At 34.8% G+C, this 24163-nt stretch overlaps 1 non-coding gene across 1 annotated transcript; it reads left to right on the top strand.

Annotated features, from left to right (window-relative positions):
• Positions 1-17589: 17589 nt before the first annotated feature.
• LOC140876546 (U6atac minor spliceosomal RNA) lies at positions 17590-17718 on the top strand. The gene has a single exon (XR_012148851.1). It is a non-coding gene; the product is annotated as a U6atac minor spliceosomal RNA (small nuclear RNA).
• The last annotated feature ends 6445 nt before the right edge of the window (positions 17719-24163 follow it).

The following is a 24163-nucleotide window of genomic DNA, read 5'->3' as shown; positions in this document are numbered from 1 at the left end:
CAACCCAAATGGCATCACTAAGAACTCGTAATGCCCATATCGTGTCCTGAAAGCAGTCTTGGACACATCTGCATCTCTAACACGCAACTGATGATAACCAGATCGCAGATCGATCTTGGAGAACATTGATGCTCCCTGCAACTGGTCAAACAAATCCTCTATCCTCGGCAATGGATACTTGTTCTTCACTGTGACCCTGTTAAGCTCTCGGTAATCAATGCACAGTCTCATACTGCCATCCTTCTTCTTCACAAACAACACCGGAGCTCCCCAAGGAGAAAAGCTAGGTCGAACAAAGCCTTTCTCTAACAACTCCTGAATCTGCTCCTTCAACTCTTTCATCTCGGTAGGAGCAAGCCTGTACGGTGCCTTAGAGATAGGCACGGTGTCTGGCACTAAGTCGATACCGAACTCCACCTCTCTCACTGGTGGAATTCCGGCAACATCCTCCGGAAAGACATCCGAAAAGTCACAAACCACCTCTATCTCTGATAATGATCTGCTAGATGGCTCTGTAGTCGTGACAATACTCGCTAGAAACCCCTGGCAACCCCGTCTCAACAACTTCCTCGCCTGAATATAGGATATCACCTGAGGAATGTCACTGCTCTGAGATGCATGAAAAGTGAACGGGTCGCCCCCTGTAGGTCTCACTGACACTGATCTCCGACGAAAATCAATCGAAGCTCCATTGACTGTCAACCAGTCCATCCCCAAAATAAGATCAAATCCACTCAAAGGCAAGACAACTACATCTGCTCGAATGGAGTGTCCCTGCAGCTCTAACTCCAGTCCTCGAATAATCTTCGAGGTAGAAATAATCTGCCCTGACGGCATAGTAACATCATACCCACTGTCACTACTCTCAGGTGTGATGCCTACCCGCCTGATAAACTCCAGGGAGATAAACGAATGCGTAGCCCCTGAATCTAGCAACGCAAACGTGGAGTTGTCTCCAACTAGAATTCTCCCTGCACGCAGAAAATTCCCAACAGTTTCATACTACTACTTAATCTTCCCCAACGAGTCACTACAAATTCCTAACTCTAATCATAAGTAAAACATGCTTCCTATTCTAACATGCAGTTAAATAACCCAAATAACAAGAATTCCAAATTAAAGACTAAATTTTCAACCAAAGGAAAAGTTATTAAAACACTAGGGATAGGATGTACCGGTGATCAAAGAGGTGTCTGGATCTACCTCCTCAGCTTGCATCACGAACACCCTACCAGCGGTGTTCTTCTTCCTGGGGCAGTTAGCTATCTGATGCCCCGGCTCTCTACAGTGGAAGCAAACTCCTGCTCCCAATAGGCAAGGTCCCGAATGCATCTTCTGGCACTTCGGGCAAGTAGGATGAGCTGTGGCATTAGGGGCCCCGCCCCTTGGATGCTGCGGCCTCTGCTGCTGATTCGGGCCCTTAGCCGGCCCTGTATACTGCTTCTTCGCAGGAGGCTGCGAAGATGGACGCTGGTATGCAGCCTGAAACTGCCTCTTCCCCTGCTGCTCCCTCTGGATCTCTCTCCGACCCTCCTCGGAACGCAAGGCTCTACTCACTGCAGACTCGTATGTAAGGACATCTGCCATACGCACATCATGCCTGATCTCAGCCTTCAGGCCCTCCACAAACTGTCGCATCTTCTCCTGCGGACTGTCCGCAATCATGGGCACAAAGTGACAGCCCCTCTCAAACTGGCTCACATACTCCACAACAGACCTGTCCCCCTGACGGAGACTCATGAACTCACGGATCATGCGGCTGCGCACATCCTCAGTAAAGTACTTGGCGTAGAAGATACGCCTAAACTCCGTCCACGTCAGTGTGGGCAAGTGAACTCCCCTAGCTGCACCCTCCCACCATAGGGCTGCATCCCCTCTCATCATGTATGTCGCACAGTTTACCCTGTCGGTGTCTGTGATCCCCATGTAATCAAAGATGGACTCAAGAGAGCGAATCCATCCCTCAGCCACCAAAGGATCGGTGGTCCCAATAAACTCCTTAGGCCCCTTCTTCTGGAACCTCTCAGCCACGTCCTCCTCATGGGATAGTCTGGGACGTGCAGCCTGCTGCTCCAACAGAGCAGTAATCCCCGCCATCATCGTAGCACTGGCCTGCTCCAATGCTGTCATAGGGTTCTGCGGAGGTGGCGGTGGAGGTGGAGGTGGAGGTCCCCCACGTCTATTCACTGGTCTGGGAGGCATTCTGCACCACCACATATTTATTTACGTAAATCGCCATGCATAACTAAGTGTTTAAAATTAATGCTAACTTAAATTCTAGAAATTAAATCATGCTATAAACATTTAAAACTTACAGACCGGTAGCGTGGATTTCTGAGCTCGTATAGCAGTAATGACCCCTCCAAGGACCGTGCTCTGATACCAACTGAAACGACCCTAACTCTATAATAAATAAATATGCGGAAATTTTTTTTTTTATACTACTAAATAAAATATGTACATATATGCCCATACATATATGCACAGAATAAAATATTTAAAATAAATACATGACTAAATAAATAAACAATTAAATACTTAAGTAAAATGCATTCTTTAAAATAAATAAATATCTGAGTCAACCCTATAATTCAAAATAAACTGCATAAATAAAATGAATAAAAAAAAGTGTTCATGCACTAAAAATATTTAATAAAATATTAAAAAACCTCAACCCTCGAAAATATTTAAAATGTATCATAAAACAACATGTATGGTGACTCAGAAGCTGTCACGGTCACGGGGCCACTGCTACATGTCTGCTCATACGTCCTCGCCTCCGGTGGGTACAATGTCATTCCCAACGTACTCACCTGCACCATACCAGTGTAGTGAGCCTAGAGGCCCAACATGCTAACATAGCAAGGGTTTAAAAATAATTTAAATCAATTTAATACTAATACATACATATACATGAATGAGCATGCTTAAAAATTACATAACATAACTTACTTAAATAAACATAAATAACATAATACATAACATTATTGAGCAATTCGTTTTTCTCACATAGCATGGTTGTATCCGTAGTGTAACCTTAAATCGTACATTAAATACTGATCAGCGTGGAAACCTACGTACGTGGCCGGTGACGAATCACCTCTTAAATTGGCAGTAAACTGCCCTTCAATCATATGGGGACAAGTCCCCCTTAAATTGTCACACTACTTCAACTTCCAACATAAAATATTTTTATTGCTCAACTTAAACATTAAATCATGCATAAAATATTATTTCATGAATGCATGTACTTAAATAAAATGTGTGTCCTTCATATATATTTAATTTAATTTTCTTACTAACATATAAATATTAAAATAACTTAAATGCATAAAAATAATTAAATATATATTCAGGACACATGCAAATTTTCTCATGGATGGTACTGGACTGCTGGCCCTAACACTCAAGCCCATTAACTTAAATCTGGCCCAATGGGCCAAAAAAAACAAAGATTGGCCCAATAACTTTTATGGGCCCAAAAGCCCATAAAATTAATGGACTAACTTAATTAAAATTTTAAAAGTCCAAATAAAATTATTTGGGAGTCCAAATAATTTTATTTCAATTTAATTGACTCAAAAACCCATTAATTCATAAAATATTTTAAAAAATAAAAAGACTCGAGCCCGGCCCACCAAACCCGGACCCGAACCCACTTAACCCGACCCACTAACCTACTGACCCGACCCGGACCCAAGACCCGACCCGGAAACCACCTGGAGCCCTAACCCGAAAACCCCCCCCCCCCCTTACCTTCCCCTCTCGGCTGCCGCATGCTCGGGCAGCAAGCCTTCATCGCCTGCTGCCGCCCTGCTCCGGCCACGACCGGCCGGAGCGCCACCGGCAGGACCTTCCCAGGGTCCTGCCGGTTCGAACCCTACCTTGGTTCGAGCCCCATGCACACCGCACGACGAACCCGAAGCCTCCAAATCCCGAAACCCTAAACTGCTTCGGCCATGGCACCCGACTGAACATGGTGACAACCTGGGCTCGTTTGGCTCGAACCACTCGAGCCACCCGAGCCCAGACCACGTACACACACCCCTGGAACACTAGCCATCAGCCGAACCAAGCATGGATAGGAACAAAACGTGAATATGATGCAAATATCACATGAACAAGGTGCAACCATCCAATAGTAAACGTTTTTCTGAAAATTCCTTGAATAAATTTGATGCATACACACGCACACTATTTATCACTGATAGGGAACGAAAAATGGAGAAGAAATCATGCCTTTCACCGTAGAAATCGATTTAGCACGCACGTAGGACGTTTCCGGGACGACGGGCGACGAGAAACCTTAAAACTTTGAAGAGAAACGGCTATGGAGTCTTCTTGGAGATTATTATCTGATGATGAAGATTGAGAATGGAGGGGAGGCGGCTGATGGATGGAGAAGAGCGTAGGGTTTGGGGATTATTTTAAGTAGATAATGGCTTAATAATAGAAATAGGAAGATAATAACATAAATAAGATAAATCCCAACTTTAAAAATAATAATAACTAACATAAATATTATAAAATCTCGAAATAATAATTTTAGGGAATTTTAAAGATAATAAAAAGTCAATATTTTGGCTTAATTGGAATAAAAACGGACTCCTAAAATTATATAAAATTAAATACTAAAAATTTTGAGATAATAAAACTCAAAATAATATTTTAAGGCTCTAAAAAGGCTCATAAAATAATTTGGGTGGAAAGTCGTCATCTCCTCCGTCCACGGTCCCGTCTACGCGATCAAATAATTAAAATACTAAAAATCATAAAAATCACTAATTATGGGTTAAATGCTTAAAAATAAATTAAATCATACACAAATAATTCACATAATTATTTAACCCATAAATCATAAATTTAAATAATTAAATATCCTAATTATGCAGGCGGATTTACGTAATTAAAAATATCGGGTGTTACAGTTTCCTGTTAACATAAGATTATTTCTATAAAAGTAATAATCTAATGTTAAAACGTCATTTATGTTTTTATCAAAAAGAGATATATTGTATTGTGAATAAATACAAAATTTCATCTTTTTGTAACATAAATTTCCTTCAATTTTTCCAAGGATAGAATCCTCGAAATTACGTATTCTTTTGTCACGAACTGTTATTTCAATTGGTGTATCTATTCCTTCTCGGTAGTGAGCTGATATTATTATTTCAATTCCTCCGATATGAACATATTTCAGTTCAGATCGTTCTTTTTCACTGGCTTTTGCCATGATGATATTAATATCTTGAGTTGTTAATAACTTCAGAGTATTAGACCTTGATTCGTTATTTATTTTACAAGATTGTTCTTTTGTACGAATCGAATAATAAATTAAATTTTTCCTGGGATTAATAAAATTTGAAATCTTACTTAGTATTCCTGGTTGGTCTATTAGATTTGTTTTTGAATTAGAAAACCCTGTTTTCTGTATTTCAGCAAACTTGCTTTGATTGAATATAATATTCAAATTATACTCTTGGTTTTCTTCAGATTCTTCAGATTCATCGACCAGGTTGTTTTGATTTGGAATTGTTACTTCTGTCATTTTAACATATGATAGAACTTCTTAATTTTCTTAAGGCTATTAAAAGTCTTTTTGTCGAATCTATCTGTTCTAATAAATTCTGAAAATCTTCGAAACTATCAATTGAAGATTGACAATTTTTAAGATGTTTCAAATTGTTTTCACAATTTTCTATATCAAAATTTATATTTTGAGAATATAAATTAAAGATATTCATTTTTGTATTTTCATACATTTTTCATTTAGTAAAAATTTTTACTTTTATTATTTTGTTTTTGTTGATCGGATTTCGATAACAAAGTTTGTTCTTATTCATAACATATTGTTATGTCTTCAATTTCATCGTTTTCAGAAATTTGAATTATCATTTTCCAAGTTGCTTGAAAAATGTTCTTTTTTATGATTTTTGAAATAAAAGGTTTGGAGATCTTTTATTTTATTCCATAATTGATCTATTTGACGTAAATCTTTTAGTAAGATTATTTTATCAAATAAATTTTTAATCTCAATATCTAAAGTTAATCCAGGCATTAATAATTTGCTTTATTTAAGCTCTGATACCAGGTTGCGGAATTCTTCTTCAAATTCTTATGAATTTTCTTATTCATGAATTTACAGATCTGATTCATGGATTTTCAGATCTGATTCATTTATAACAGATAAATGTTTTCATATTATTTTGGTTCCATTCATGGATTATTAATACAAATTTTAGTTGATAAATTGATTCAAATATGGTTAAATCAGAAGTATTTAAAAGATATTCACGAAATGTATCATATTCATGATCATCTTCTATTTCGAACCAGTTTTTTATTATTAATCTTCCATTTTTTATAAAGGATGATGACATGATTAATGTATTTTGACTATTTCTTTGAATTAAGGGCTGCAGAAGGTTTAGGAAGGTTATCTTGTTTGAATGAATCTTGGTTTTGAGCAGAGGCCAAATCTTTGCTTTCCCTTAACGATCACTTGATCAAACTGGTACTTGCTCTATGGATCTCCAGGTTTACTCTTAACCATGAATATTCAATGATTGGTTTCCAACCTTATCCTCCTTACGCCCTGCTTGTTTAGTTATTAGCCATAAGGCTTATTTTGTTTCTGATTTTATGTTTCTTAATTTCTGATAGTTTTCATACGTCTTGTATGAACCAGATTGTAAGAAACTTTAAGAAGAGAGAGATACTCAAACTTCACTTACTTTTTTACAGCACAAAACATCTCCTTTTATAGGCGTGGAAAAATGCATACATAATTAAAAATAAAAGAAAAGGGGGGGACCATCCGACACTACATAATGGAAACAGCTCATTTTACATCTGAGTGGATGCCTTTAACATGTGGTGTGGTCCACGATTTCATTTGTTTTTACATTGTATCACTCTCTGAATCACTGGTGCATTCGGACCATTTCTTTATTGGTTTGTCTTCTTTGACAGCTGGTTTGTCCTCTTTGACATCTGCTTCTTCTGTCTGAATGGGTTGGCAACGTCCACATTTGTGAGTGGATATCATTGTTCTTAGTTTTTGACATAACATTTGTTGGGTTTTTCGGGTCATGTCAACTCTTGCTTCATAGATTGGAGCTTCGAATTGAGCTAACATGACTTGTTCTTTCTTTTGGATTGTCTCCTTGTGTCCAGTGGTTAATAAAATTTTACTGGTTGCAAAATTTATTTTAACCTTTGAGTTTTCATCAATCTTTCCTGTCTTTGAGATCATATCAATCAATGTCTTTATTCTTATCTCAGGAAGTGTTGAGATATCCATTACTGGTTTCTCTTCATTTGATCCTTCGAATAAGAACTTGTCTTTTTGTTTTCGACATTGAATATATACCATTGGTTGATAGAATTTGTTATCATCCCAATCTGGAAGGGTTGAGTGAATACTCAATGTTAATACTGGATCGTCCTTAAAGACTGCTTTCTTGAACTGGATGATACTATTTCTCAACTGATATAGAAATAGTTCTATTTCTTGATTGTTGGGACTGACTTCCAATCCACTTAATAATCCATTTGAAAAGAATCTTACGACTTCATGCGCTGGAGCACCTTGCAGTGTTCTTGCTCTTGATATGCTCTGTGTGTCACAAGTTTGTAGCCAAGATTCTGCAGATGGTTTGGCTATTCTCAAATAGTTTAGTGTTTCAAAGAATTCAGTCTTGAGTTTTTCTGAAAAATTTGTTTTCTCAAAAATTTGTTTTTGTGGTCGCAGATTGGCCATCTTTCTTTCTTTCTTTTCAAGGGCACTTTTAAACGTCCTTTTTTCTTTTTTATTTTTCTCGGTGCTGGCTGTGTCCACCGATTCTTTTTTCTTTTCTTTTTCTTTGTCAGTGTTGGCTGTGACCACTGGCTGTTTCTCTTTTATCTCCATTATTTTGTCAAATGGAGTTGCCATTTTGATTGGTGTTCTTGGTGAGGATGATGATGATGAAGTTATCATCTTTTCTTCTGTCCTTTGAATTTTTCTACTCAAATTCCTTTCTTTTAGTTGAAGAATTTGAATTTATTCCTGCAATTCAATCAATTGTTTTTTTAATTGACTTAGTTGCTCCATCTTGATTATACTCTGCACAAGAAAACATATTTATATATATAATGGTTAGTAAAATAACTCTTTTCGTGAGTAATTCAGATAGTTTTATTATGCGTATCATTGCATTTATAAATTCTTTTGCAAGAATTGAATCAATCTTAAATTGATTATTTTACTCAAAGAGTAATTTATGTTTCTGAATATAAATATCATTTCATCAATTTATATTCCCCATGCTTTCTGAGGCATGTTCGGATGACTGAAAGTCATAAAATAATTCATGTTTCTGAATATAAATCTCATTTCATCAATTTATATTTCCCATGCTTTCTGAGGCATGTTCGGATGACTCACAGTCATTTTCTGGATCACTTAGGATCTCCTTTATTATTCCGTTACTACGGATAGTATAGTTTGGATGAAGTTCTCTGGTTAATGCGTCGGGTAATGAATTATCCGTTCCTTTGACATGTTGGATCTCGAACTGATAATGGTTCAATTCCAATTGCCATCTAATTAGCCTTGCCGCATTTCTCCCTGCATTTCTTGATATTTTCCTTGTTTTGAAATATGTTAAATTCATATTATCTGTTCTTACTAAAAACGGTTTAGAAATAAGATAAATTTCATAAGTTCTAATTGTGAATATTAAAGCTAATAATTCTTTTTCATTCGAATGATAATTTAATTGTGCACCTTGAAAAGTTCCTGATGTATAGTTGCATAATTCTTCATTATTTCTAGTAGCTGTTTTAGTAAGTTCTTCTAAATTTATTTCTCCGGTATAAGCTTTTAAACATGCTCCCCAGTATTCATCTGAAGCGTCTGTTTCAATTATTATTATATATTTATTTGAAGGAAAATATAATTCAGGAAGATTACTAATTATTTTCTTTTTAATAGTGTCTATGTAATTAGTATCTTCTTTCGACCATTTCCACTTATAGTCCTGTTTAAGTTTTACCTGAAGAGGTTTTCTAATTTCTGCAAGTTTCTTAATGTAATTTGCAGAATAAGTTAATAATCCTAAATTTTTTTTTAATTGATCTTTATCCTTGATTTCACTAGGAAAATCATGAATTTTCTTAAGTATATGCGGTTGTAAACAATGTTTTCCATCTTCTATTTGTAATCCTAAATAATTTATTTTTGTTTTGAATAATTGTGCTTTCTTTTCAGAAAGTATAATTCCATCTTTATGACAAATATCTAAAACTGTCATGAGATCTTTATAATGTTGATCTAGTGTTTTTGAATAAATTAATATGTCATCTATATAAACGCAACAAAAATCTATATATGATTTAAAAGATTCATCCATATATCTTTGAAAGATACCTGGTGCTTGTTTAAGTCCGAAAGGTAATACAGTCCATTGATATTGTCCTTTTGGACAACTGAATGCTGTAAGTAATTGTGTTTGTGGTTCTAGTTGAATTTACCAGAATCCTGATTTACAATCTAAACTGGAAAAATATTTCATTTCTCCTATATAAGATAGTAAATCATTCTTATTTGGGATATAATATTCATCCATAATTGTTGCTTTATTCATCTTTCGATAATCAATTACCATTCTTTTCTTATCAGTATCTTTCTTACTGACATAAAAGGCTGGTGAAGAGTGTGGACTTTTACTAGGGATGATTATCTTAAGTTTTAATAATTCTTGAACTTTTTTTTCAAATATTTTTGCATCATCTATGTTACATCTTCTTGGTGCTTCACGGATTGTGATATTATGGTCTTTGAGTTTTATTGAAGCAATGAATTGTTTTCTTTTCTTAATTTTGTCCTGATGATTTTCAGAACATATATCATGAAATTTCCTCATGATTTTTTTTCAGGATTAATCGTTAAAATATTTTCTATTTTTAGTTCTATTGAATTTGTATTTCGTTTATGAAAATTCTTTGTAAATCCTTCATTTCCTACGCGAAATGCTGTTCGTATTTTGGGAATGTAAATCATTGATGATCCTTTGTTTAAAGTTATGTGATCTTCAAATTGTGTAAAGGGAAGATATTCTCTTAAAAAGTTATTTCCTATTATAATGTCCATTCCTGATTCTATTTGATATATAATGAGTATTACAAATTTTGTTTCTTCTATTTCTATTTTTAATTTTTCTGCTACTGTATTAAGCATGATTATTGATCCATATCCTATTCGAACTTTTAATCCTTTATCATATTTCTTCCAATAATGATTTGGAAGTATATGCTTGCTTCCTAAACACATACTTGCTCCTGTATCAACATAAGCATGCATATGATATGGTTTATGTTCTTTGATTTTAATTTGAATTTTTATATATATACTATTTGGATTAGTTTTGTTTTTATTATCCATTCTCTCATTTTTTTAAGAGATAAGGGTAAAATTGGTATTTAGAAACAAAAGTTTCTCTCTCCAGGGAGTTGAAAGTAAGTTTTATTTATGTAGGGATTTATAAATAAGTTATAAAGTGTTTTAGGGAGTGATTAACAATTAACCCATTAACCATCCCTGATATTAGTCATTAATTTTTTTCATTTATTGTCTTTATTTTAATACAAGTGTATCTGATGTTTATGGAATATTGATATATAAAAAAATTAAATTATAAGATGTTGCTTTAAATAATTTATTTATTTAAAATATAGAAATTTAATAATATATTTTTTTAAATATATATGATGTGTAGACGTATTAAAATTAAAATTATTATATCAATTTTTTAACTAAATTAACTTTTATTAAAATTAAATTTACAATTAAAAGTTTATAATTATATTTATTATTTTAAATTTTTTTATTAAAATTTCTTGAAGTAAAGATTTTGAAAAAAAAAAATTCATACGTCAAATTTAAGTTGTATTACAATATATAGTATTAAATTTCCAATTCAATAATATCACTACATATTTGATGTTAATAACATCAATATAATTACGAACACAATATGATAAAATATATAAATATAATGATATAAAACTTTAAGTTGGCAATACGCTACCAAAGTTAAGACCTCGATTATTTATAATGAATTTCAAATCCATTTGATTTCTTGAAATAATTTGTGGGCAAATCGATAACTTGCTAATCAATATAATAGATTTAATGTTTATTGTGATAAATTTGAAATACATGCCCAAATATTTATTTTATTTTTTTTACTTTTCAAATTAAATCCTTTCACCCAAATACATCCATAATTTTCCTAATCCGATTTCAATTTTCATAATAGAAGCTTAGGCTTTGAGTCTTAAAGATTGATGAATGCAGAAAGATTTTAAGAAACATTTTTCAATTTTTTTGGACAAAATTTTATTAAGAAAAAGCAGAGATTTCTCAAAAACGCGTTTAATCATTTTTTTGGTTGCAAGAAACAACTCTTTTTTCGATACATGTGATTTCCATGTGGATAAGAAAGGCAAAATCATGTGGTTTCTCAAGTAACGAGAAGCTGAGTTGAAAGAATTTTGACAACGCTCATTTCGATTTCAATCCTCTTATTTAACACCAATTTCATAGTGGATGAGTCGATGTTATCTTGAGGATAGTTGTTTTGATATGATCTCGAAAGCAGATCAAATCACTTGATATGCTATTTGATCTGGTCCGTTCAGATCAAGTCAAGTCAAGACAACTACCCTGAGAATAACATGTACTGATTCTTGTTTCGTTATTTAATCGACTTAGTGGTGGAGTCACAATATGGCCACCTGGACTTGGTCAATTTGATGAATGAATTCAAAAAAATAAAAAAAAAATTCTAAGATTTAAAATCCCAACTCAATTAATAGATCAATAATCCTAACTCCGAATCTCCGATAATGATTCGACTCAACCTGTCCACTAGCTTAATTAAATTGCATAGATAGAGGCAAACAAGATTGTGGAGTACTTGCGGCCTTCAATTGAAAATTGCTAATGATATGATAAGAGTTAGTTGGCAAAGCACGTTATATTATTCCAACTGATTTGACTTCCAAGTTTCAAAAAATAATTCAAATCATGCACTTTAGAGACAAGATACAGAGCATTTCATCACCAAGTTGACTTTAAAAAAAAAAAAAAAAAACACTTCGAATAATAAAACTATTAACGTTACTTAGAGTCAACTTCAAAAGCTCCAAAGCCCAAAAACATGGTAACAAGGTGGCCTGCACGTCCACCTAAAGTGCCCCAAATCACCCTCTATATCTACCTAATTGAGCCATTTCAACTTCAACTCATTCAGCATGGGGAATTGCATAAGCGCAGGATCCACACTATCCCGCAAGAAGACGATCCACCCCGCCCCGAAAACGCCCTGCAGCGGCGGCAACTCTCCATTGCCCGAAGAGATCCAGAAACTAATCCCGCAGCTGATGCAGCTTAGCGGCCTGCAAACGAAACAGGGCTCGACCGAGGATTGCGGTGGCCAGCGAGTAAAGATGGTGCTGACGAGAGAGCAATTAGAGGTGCTGACAAGAAATGCACCGGCGCTTGAGTCTTTATTGAGAAAGCTCAAGAAATGGAGGCCATGTTTAGATACGATTCCAGAAATACTATAGCTGAGTTTCTGATCCAAGAAATGTGCGTAGGCGTCGGTTTTATTCGCCTTTTCGATCTCTCTAGCCATTCTTCGGCTTGCAACCCGAATTTTCCAAGGGATGAAGGAAAATTGAGAGGTGTTACGTTTGTATCCTATGTAAGATTCAGCATTGAGACTCACTTTTGAGGCCAATGCAGAGATTAGCTAGTGGTTAAGAAACTTCATGTATTTTGGAAGTCTAAACATATAGATATATATCTTATACAAATCATCACTTACATTGTTTTTTATTTGAAAATGTAGAGTTAATAATATTGACTGTCCGAAAATTCATTATCTATGTTTTTGCAACTGATAATTGTTAAGGTCCTGTATATGTAAAACATTGTATTAGATAATAATTAAAATAAGAACAATACATGCAATGAGTTATTATTAATCCTTGCAGATTGGATATAATTAATTTGTTGATGCAAGCATGGTGCTGATTAAAGTAGCTAGTTATGTATAGGAAGATTGATTTCTTGGCATTAGAGGCAAAACAAGACAAGAATAAGGCATATGTACCGTAAAGGTTAAGTACATGTTAGGACCAAGAATCTTTGCAAATTCCTACTCTCTTCAAAAAGCCTCAAAGATTTTTGTAATGCAAAAATACCCTCTAGAGATCATGGAAATGTATGGCATGTTTATGCAATACAGATACTTCTTGGCCGCGGCAATGGCGGTAGTATTGAGCACGACGAGTTTCTTGATTGTGGTACCTCGGATTACTACCATTCTTTACTATTTTTGGCCTCTTTTTGTCTCCACGGCCGTGGTCTTGGCAGCGATTGTTGTCATCGGTCAAATATCGCCAATCCCTCCAGCGTTTTCCGATGGTAAAGAAGGTGAAGCGCTCTTGGATTATGTTGCAGGGCAGCCAGAAAGATTTGAGGATTACCATTGAATCTAATTAGAAGTTTGGAGATCTGGTGGATTGAATTATTCAAATTAATCATGTTAATTTTATATATCGTTACATTTGATGTTGCATGCATTTGATTCATTTAATGAACAGTGACATTATATATTAAAAATCGATTGAAGTAATTAATATGTAACTATTCTTATCATGAAATTGTAGTTGATTCAATTAATTTTTTCCTTTATACAATCTAGAATATATTAGGAGTATTCAAACTTTAAAAAAAATGTATTTAGCCTTAATTTTGAATCAGATCGGATGTGCCATCTCAAATTCGATTCTTATTTCCCTATAATAAATCTAGTTTACGCCTAAAAATTTATTTGCTGCCTATGCTTTTCGTCTCTGTCGGCTGACTCGGCTCGTCCTTCAATATGTGTATTACGGCTTTTCTCATTCAGACATTAAATGCAAATTAATTAGTCGACGTGACAATGGGAAAATAGTAATAACTAGAGAGAGAACATACTATTTGAAATTTAGTAACATTGATCCCTTAATTCTAAAGTCACACATTGTGTAATAATTAATAATAATAATAATAATACACAGTACTTATTTAATTTTTATGTATGCAAATGTCATTGCTCCGTAAATTAATTTTGTTTCGTTCGTTGTAACATAAATTACCTCAAAATTAGATAATTTTTTTTAAAAAAAAAACACTGAAAATATAATTTAAATAAATATATATAATAAAAATATGATCGTTTGGTGTCTATATCTAATAGTGCGCCTATAAAACATAAATATAACAAATGAGCTTAATTAGTCTGTAATCTGTACAAGTAGCTAGCCAAAAAGTATAAGTATAAAATATAGAACCCTACATTTGCTATATTAACAATCAATACAAATTGGGTGGCAATTCAGAGCCTTCCAGTTTTCTATGCGCATGCTGCCACTATAAAGTGGTTATTATCACCTCAGAAATTAAACCATTTCTAACGAAAATCGATCTGTTTTTATAAGTATCTGGGGAAAATGGTTTGTTGATTTAGTTTACAGCACTTTTGTTACGTTTTAGAGGAAAGAATTTCGAAGATGAAATGTTTGGTCGCTCTTTCCATTATTCATTTGTTCTCAGGTACGTGCATAATTAATTTTTTTGCCAACCATTTTATATTTTACAAGATCATGAGCACTCACTCAGTGTTATCTGATTAGACATATTGGTTCAAATTCATGCATGTTGTATATATATAATTATATATACAGATCATATCTCTTGAGATTTATTTAAAAACTATTTTCATATCTTCGGATGGTTTAAAAATTTGATTGGATCGAGTAGGGGATATTAATCGTGATTTCACAAAAAAATTATTAAGATAGTTGATCGATCAGTTGAAATCTTTTCATATACCGTTATGTTTCGTTAGTTGATCATGTACTTTGTTTCATAAAAAAAAATTAGCTCAAATACTAATATGGTTAGAGTTATAAATCATTATGTTATATATTCATAATTTATCGTCCTTATATCATATACGTACTGTCCTAGATCATCATCTTGCCCGAGAGACAAAAGAGGTTGAGTAAAGAAAGATAATGAACGCCTAATATTGAGGGGCTAATAGCATTCCACCACCTTGTGAAATTTCTATATAACACAAAACCCCCTATAAAAATTTATTAAGTCCTTCACCTTTCAAAAAATTAGCTAAAACAGCCTTACATCGAAAATTGTACTTACACGCGCTGAAAGTGAGATTTGTCATGATTGTTTTTATTTTTCATTACCTCAAATGACAAAAATACCCTCAAGTACTTGAATAACTATTTTGTTAGTGGGTTTTTATTTGTCCAACTATTTAACATATGATTTTTGAATTTTATTATTTTAAATTTTATGAAGTTGAAAAATACTACTATTTGAAACAGTGAATTCACCAACTTACTAACCAAACATGTTATTTTTATTATTCTGTAATTTATAAAAATACATAATAAAAATCATTGATTATATTAGTGATAAACTAAATAAAAAATTAATATTCACAATAATAATTATTAATATTAGTAATATTTGAATACAAGATAAGGGTGCTTAAAAATCAAAATAAGACAAGTTAAAGAAATTTATCAAAATAAAAAATATATAATTAAGGAAATTTTAAATTTTTTGAAATAAATTAATATTAGAGTTAACATGATACCTTGCATTAGAACCGGAGTATTTGGGTATAATTTGATTTTACATTGTTAAAAATTTGATCTAAAACAAATATATCAATTATGCTTATAAAAATTTTCCATAAAATTCTAATAAATAATTAAATGAATAAAATTATTATGAAAATTTATTAACTTATAATGAATGAACATATTAATAAAAATTCAAAACATATTTATCATGTCAACCGAAAATTTTAATTTTCAAATCATTTATCATGTCTGTCATAATTTCTTTACCGATATTTACTAATTCATTAATATAATTACTATATATTCATATTATATATATACATTATATATAATATAATTTATTCAAAATAGTATACGAAATAGGGCTTAAAATCAAATAAAATGAAGTTAAACTGATCGTTGATAAATATAAAACTTTATAATTGAGAAAATTGAATAAAAAAATAAATAATTATATATATATATATATATATATATAACAATATGTGGTTAATTTGAATCACTTGAGAGATAAAGAAATGGATTTTGTTTATAAGATTAATTGAATAGTTCTTTAAATTTGCTAATGTTATTATGATTTTATTAATATTTTCACATTATTATTACTACGATTATTAATTATATTTCATATTATTAATTAAAATAATATGTTCGGTTAGAAAGTTAGTGAATTCACTGTTCCGAATAATCGTATTTTATACAATTAAAAAATCATATGATAAAAAATTGGACAAAGAAAAATACACTAACAAATATTATGCTTAATGATTTAGGGGTATTTCAGTCATTTGAGGCAATAAAAAGTAAAAAAAACATGACCAATTGCATTTCAAACGCGTGCAACACCAATTTTCGATGCAGGGGGTTTTTAGCTAATTTTTTGAAAAGTAAAGACTTAATAGCTAATTCATTTTTTATAAAGGGTTTTGTGCTATATACGAATTTCATAAGGAGGCGGAATAAAATTAGCCCAATATTGAGATGTAGTTAGCAGAATTCAATTAATGTCATCCAGTATTAATATAATATAATTACAATTATAATGTTATTACAGCTGTGGGTATTAATGGTGCATTGGAAGCCGCTGCTAATGAAGAACTACCTGTCTTGTCCAGTGGAATTCATGCAGTCATGATGGGCAGAAAGCTAGTTGCAAATTACACTGGTAATATCTTTTTTTTTTTTTTTTTGGGGGAGGGGGAAATGTATCAAGAAGAACGTATAGAGAAATCAATTTTCGTACATGGAATAAACTTTTCCACCTTTAAGTACCTCTCATTTACAATTAACAATGTGTTTCTTAAATTATATTTTACGGGAAGGCGATGGATCCGGTAACATAAATCGGGTCGATGATGGGACGCCGTCGTGTTCGATCGATGACATCCTGGTCGACCAAGGCGCGACGGAGCCGCTACCCAACGGTATACCTACGTACACGGTGGAAGTTCAGAATGTGTGTGTGAGCGGGTGCAGCATCGCCGACATCCACCTCGGGTGCGGGTGGTTCAGCTCCGCGAGGCTGGTGGATCCGACCATATTCCGGCGGGTTGAATACGACGATTGCCTTGTCAACGGCGGAGAGCCCCTCGGCCCTGGAGAAGCTCTTTCTTTCCAATATGCCAATTCTTTCATGTATCATCTTTATGTATCATCCGTAGCTTGTTAACTATATATATGCATGTGCACGTGTTTAATTTTTTATTATAATATGTACCTATAATATAAATTATAATTATAATCATGTTAATTTGTTTCGGTCGATAATTAAATGAATTTTTATGCGGCTCGCATGTGCATTAACCAGGGTTTTTGCCCACATGGACTAATCTATTCAAATATTTACATTTTTATAAGCATGTTTCGCGTACTTTTGTTGTGTTCGTAGAAAGGAGAGATGGTTGGCATCTCCCCCGACAGGGACGGGAATGGCCTTCGGGCCTTTCTTGTTAACACACATCCGGTTAAGGCTTCCCACTTCCGTGGATCTTCTAACCCAATTTTTTTGTTCTTATCAGAAATATAACTTAATTTTATTTATTATTATTTTGCCTTCAAAATTTCTGTTTTCGACAATGGACTTGTCGCGAAAATTGAAATTTCCAAAAACATCAAGCCGCTATATACATCGAGTAATTAAATCATTACAAATTACAATCAAGTAAAGCCCCTTTTTGGCTCAATTTATACTTCATGTCTGGTATTAAAAGCATGATTTCTCAAAAAGGTAAACTTGTTTTTAAATTCCTAAATTCAAACTTAAATTACATTCCGTATATGTAGAAAAAATGTTTTTGTAACTCTTTGATCAATCAAAAAATGTTTTTTCATTTCTCGGGCCCACAAATTTTTTCTCGCGTGAAATTCGTTACGAAACACTAAAACTATGGTATTAAAATATGATATTTGAGTACTAATTATTTAAGATATGATAAATTGATATTAATATATGATTTTTGAGTACTCAAACATGTGTGCAAGGGTATTAGTATCAATGGCACTTTTTTCTTTTTATTTTATGAAAACCGAAACAAAATATTAAAAATATAGTATCAATAAATGATATTTGAATACTAATTGTTTTAGATCTAGTACTATTATATGATTTTTTAATACTCAAACATGTATGCAAATATTGATATCAATAAGACAATAACACATAGAGCCGTCAATTTGGGTTAGGCCCGTCGAGTCGGCCCGCCCCGCCACACAATTTAAGTAGGTTTGGTTAAAAAAATTTCAACCCAACTAAAGGTGGGCCTAGGTGGGCCAACCCGTCTAGGCCCGTGACCCGCGTGGGTTGGCCCGCCGCGGGCTTGAGTTGGCCTGCGGGCCTGAAAAATTATTATTTTATTTTTATTGTGATATATGTATTTTTTAATAAAATTTGTGAAATTTTTTGTATTAATTAGTTTACATAAAATTTACATGTATGAAATCAATAATTAATTTTTTTATTAATATGTTTCTATTAATATTTATTTATGAAATAAAAATTATAATTAATTATAATGATTTTTATTTATTTTTATTTGTAGAGAACCAACCCGCGGGCCGGCCCGCCTAACCCGCAACCCACCTTGGGTTGGGTTGGGTCGGATCGAGGATTTTCAGCCCACCGGGATGGTGGGCCGGCCCGCCCTCAACCCGCCAAAAGGTGGGTTTTTGATGGGCCGGTCCGGTCCGCCATGAGTTGGCCCGTCTGACAGCTCTAATAACACATTTGTCTTTTTGGATGAAAATCGATACAAAATATTGGAAATGAAGTATAATATGATATTTGAATACTAATTATTTTAAATTTGGTAATAACATATGATTTTTGAATACCTAAACATGTGCTGTAAATGTTGATATTAATAAAATTCATATTTTATACTCAAAATAAACCAGTTAGTGCTAATGAAATATCATATATTAATAACATATTGTCAATGTTTTGTGTGGATTTTCACTCATAAAAGAAATGTGAGATCAGGAAATGTAGAAGTATATTTTGTAGATCAAAAACTGCAAAAACGTTATTTTTAACCGAGAGTGAATACAAATTTGAGTTTAGGTTTAAGGATTTAAAAAAATTTACCATATCTAAAATCCAAATTATATATTACACGCGTAGTTTATTTATAATAGTAATCTATACATACAAAAATTTCACTTGCATAAATAATTTATGTTGAATCCCAAAAATAAATATTATTTTAATTTATTTAATTTTAAAAATAAATATGAGAAATGATAATTGTAATCGATAAATAATAAATTTTATCGAACTATGAAAGTAGAGGTATCTTTTTCTATATATTAAACCGATTGAGTTAATTGTTTTAAGAGGTTTATGTATTATCATATAGTGATATTATCCGGTGTTTTTAATTCGTCCTTAAAAATAAAATCTTTAGATCTATCGTCTATCTACATGGTGTAAAACAATATAGTTTTAGGGAAACGTTATAAAATGTATAGCAACAACGTATTGATACTAATGTAGTGTTTGATAATGTTTTTCTAAGAAGCACATTTGAGGCAAAAACTCAAAGTGCTAATTTTGCGAAGGAAAACACTCAAAAGTACTTATTTGAATTATTCTCAAACACTGCCTATGTATGCTACTAACCCCGTTAAACAAGTTTGAGACATAATGTGATACGGTTGTTAATATTAATATGGATCCAAAGTTAGTGCACCAACAACTCAATGAGTGGGCCAAGAAGGGGATAATAATTGACAACCAGGTCCATGAGCAAAAGAAGCCCATAGAAGAAACAAAAGCCCAAGAAGATTCAGAAGATGACAACCGTCTTCCTCAATCTAGAAGATGCTCCAAACCCATGTGGATGAAGGATTACGTCACTTGAAGGAGAAAGCACGCACTACACGCAGGAGATTGTTAGTTAGTTAGAAATTAACTTGTTCTATCTATTATCGTTATCGTGTGTATCAAGTTACTTGGGGAAGTATAAATATTGTAAACAAGCAGTAGTCATGTATGAGAAAATTGACATTGCAAGTTTATTGCTGAAGTTTTGCGCATACTCGAAATTGTGCCTCTTTTCTTATCACTGGTGCTCTCGTTGTCATGAGGAACGAAGATGTTGCTGAAGCCATGCGTCAATTGGAGTCCAATTTCAAACTCCATTCGGACGCCCAACTCGCCACTTACACAATAATTCTGGAAAATTACATGACCTCCATGGACGCTCGATTCCAATCACTGAGTCAGAATTCTCAGGATTCCTCAGGAGAGAAAATCACAATTCCACCTATCGATGAGGTCAACAAGCCACTGCGGGAGGGTGGTAAGGACCTGGGATTTTACATAAAGAATTTCAAGGTTGATCTACCTAAATTCAATGGTACGGATGTTCATCTTTGGGTTTATAAGGTGGAAAAATATTTTGACATTCACTCCATTCCGGCGGATACTCGTTTGCGACTCATTGCTTTCCAACTAGAGGGGGAGGTGGCTATCTGGTTCCAGTGGATGGATCGCAACGCTGCTCTTCCCAACTGGGAGATGTTCTTGTCTGCCATCCAAGAACGATTTGGTACTTCTCTTTATGATGATCCCTTGGGTCGAATTTCTAAACTGACCCAAACCGGAACTGTTGCTCGTTTTCGCTCTGAATTTGAAGAACTCATGACTTGCATAACTGGCGTCTCTGAGTCCATGTTCACGAACTTTTTCATCTGGGGTCTAAAACCCGAGATTCGTCGCGAGTTACTCATTTCTCCTCCAAATGGGTTAACAGACGCGATGATGAAAGCTCATTTGTTTGATGATCGCAACATGGACCTCCGTGGTCTCACTCTCAAAGCCACGGGCCGCTCTATTCCACTGCCATACAATCCAGGTCGTGGTACATTTTTTCAACCGGAGGGGGTTGCTCCCAATTCAGGCGGACACCAGAAACCCACCAACCCTACGTCTACGGTTCCTATGAAATGATTGACTCCGGCGGAAATTCAAGAGAAACGGGAAAAGGGTCTATGTTTTACTTGTGATAAAAAATTTAATGCTCATCATCGGTGCAAGAACAGAGTCATGATCCTAATGGGTTGGGAAGGAGAGAACACGATAGAAGATGGCTCTAGTACTGGTATTATGAAGTTGGCAGAGGAACTGGAAGGCGAATTTGAGGTAAGTCTAAATTCTCTTACTAATGCCTCCAATCCTCGTATCTTTCGCATTACTGCCACCCACTTCACTTCACCGGTAGAAATTTTGATTGATACGGGAAGTCACAACAACTTTATACAAGAAGGTTTGCTGGAGAAGTTACACCTTCAAAGTGCTCCCGCTAAACGTTTTCGAGTCTATATGGGTAATGGACAATATCTGTGGTGTGACAAATTGTGCCCTAAGGTTTTGTTGATTCTTCAAGGGCATGAGTTTTTCATTGATCTATATGTACTACCAATCTGCGGGTTAGATGTTGTACTGGGCATGCAATGGCTACGAACCTTGGGTCCTTGCTTGCATGATCATGAAGCATTGACCATGGAATTCTCTTGGAATAACCAGCGCATATGTCTAAAGGGAGACACGATGGCCCCACCAAATTCAATCTCTTATCATCAACTATGTTCATTGCTTAGCCGAGATTCTCTCACAGTCTGTTTTTCACTTACTGAGACACTGTTGAAGGTGAATTTTGATGAAGAACAGACTTGTATGCTTCCCATCATCAATGAACAACAGTTACCGACCCAGGGACTCAAGTTACTAGACCAATTTCAAGCAGTGTTTGAAGAGCCCCATTCAGTGCCTCCTCATCGCACAATAGATCACCGTATACATCTATTTCCAGGGACATCGCCAGTTAACGTGCGGCCCTACCGATACCCTTACTTTCAAAAGGATGCAATGGAGAAGCTAGTAGTGGAACTGCTAGACCAAGGGTTCATCCGCCCCAGCACTAGTCCCTATTCTTCACCAGCCCTGTTGGTTAAAAAAAAAGATGGCTCTTGGCGTTTTTGTGTGGATTACAGAGCCCTTAACACCGTCACAGTTAAGGACCGATTCCCAATACCTACCATTGATGAGCTACTTGATGAATTGGGGAGTGCCAGGGTATTTTCTAAATTAGACCTGCGTGCCGGATATCATCAAGTACGTATGCATACCAAGGACATTCACAAGACTGCTTTCCGAACTCATGAAGGACATTATGAGTTTGTGGTTATGCCCTTTGGGTTGACCAATGCCCCTTCCACATTTCAGGCTACCATGAACAACATCTTCAAGCCATACTCTCGGAAATTCGTCATCATTTTTTTTTATGACATCTTAATTTATAGTGCTTCTATCCTTGATCATATTAGTCACTTGCGTCAGGTTTTGGAGTGCCTCGCGGAGCATAAATTATATGCCAAGAAGAGCAAATGCAGTTTCTTTCAACCTGCTATTGAATATCTCGGTCATGTGGTTACAGCAAATGGTGTGCTTGCAGATCAAAAAAAGATGGATGCAATGTCGCAATGGCCCACTCCCAAAACCCTTAAACAGCTTCGGGGATTTCTGGGTATCACTGGTTATTATCGCCGTTTTGTTCAACGCTATGCTACCATTGCAGCACCACTGACCGATTTGCTAAAAAAAGAACCATTGCAGTGGACTGCGGCAGCTTCTGTTGCTTTTGAACAACTCAAGAGTGCCATGATTTCTACTCCAGTATTGCGCCCTCCAGATTTTTCAAAAGCTTTTGTGATTGAAACGGACGCTTCCCAAGTTGGGGTTGGAGGTGTCTTGATGCAGGATGAGCAACCAATTGCATATTTTAGCAAGAAACTAGGGCCAAGAATGCAAGCTTCCTCAACCTATGTTCGGGAACTATATGCAATAACCGAGGCAGTGGGGAAATGGAGGCAATATCTCTTAGGTCAACAGTTTGTCATACGAACTGATCACAAAAGTCTGAAAGACTTTCTCACACAAACCATACAGACACTAGAGCAACACCATTATTTGAGGAAATTGATTGGATTTAAATTTGTGATCCAATATAAACCGGGTAAGGAAAATTCCGCTGCTGATGCTTTGTCCAGAATTTATGAGGCAGACAACATGCTCTTCAAGCATACCTTGTTTACAGCCATCTCTCGACCAGTGTACGCTTGTCTTGAGATTCTTCGCCAGGAAAATCAAACTCTATCTGAATTAGTGAAATTGCACCAGCAGCTAGCAAGTGGGGACATCGCCGATTCTCAATACTCCATTGTTGATGACCTATTGTTGTATAAAGGGAGATATTTTCTTGCTTCCGATTCGAAGTTAAAGGAAGAACTACTACAGGAATTTCATAGTTCTCCAACTGGGGGACATGCCGGGGTGCATCAAACTTTCATGAGACTCTCAGCAAATTTCCATTGGCGAGGAATGCGTCAGGCAGTGAAGGATTTTGTTCTCAAATGTTATGTATGCCAAACCACCAAGTATTCGACTGACAAACCATTTGGGCTCTTGCAACCCACTGAACTCCCTAATCAGATATGGGAGGATATCTCATTGGACTTTATTATTGGGCTGCCACGATCCAAGGGATACACTGCTATACTGGTGGTTGTTGATCGCTTCACCAAATATGCCCATTTCGGCCCACTCCCCACTTCGCATACAGCTAGCCAAGTAGCCGAGCTTTTTTGTACAATGATAATCAAGCTACATGGAGTACCCAAGTCAATTATCTCAGACAGGGACCCCATCTTCACAAGCAATTTCTGGCGTACAATATTTGAAATCATGGGCACCCTCGTTCGTATGAGCTCAGCATACCACCCGCAGACGGACGGGCAATCCGAGGTGGTAAATCGCTGTCTCGAGCAATACTTGTGATCTTTCACTTATGGCAACCCAAACACTTGGGCTTCCTTTTTGTGTTGGGCCGAATATCACTACAACACAAGTTACCACTCTTCCATTCGGATGTCACCTTTCCAAGCTGTGTATGGA

Source organism: Henckelia pumila, chromosome 1 (genome assembly GCF_033568475.1).
Source record: "Henckelia pumila isolate YLH828 chromosome 1, ASM3356847v2, whole genome shotgun sequence".
NCBI classification, from domain to species: Eukaryota; Viridiplantae; Streptophyta; class Magnoliopsida; order Lamiales; family Gesneriaceae; genus Henckelia; species Henckelia pumila.
Note: the sequence above shows the minus strand (reverse complement) of the source record. Positions and strands in the feature narration are given on the sequence as shown.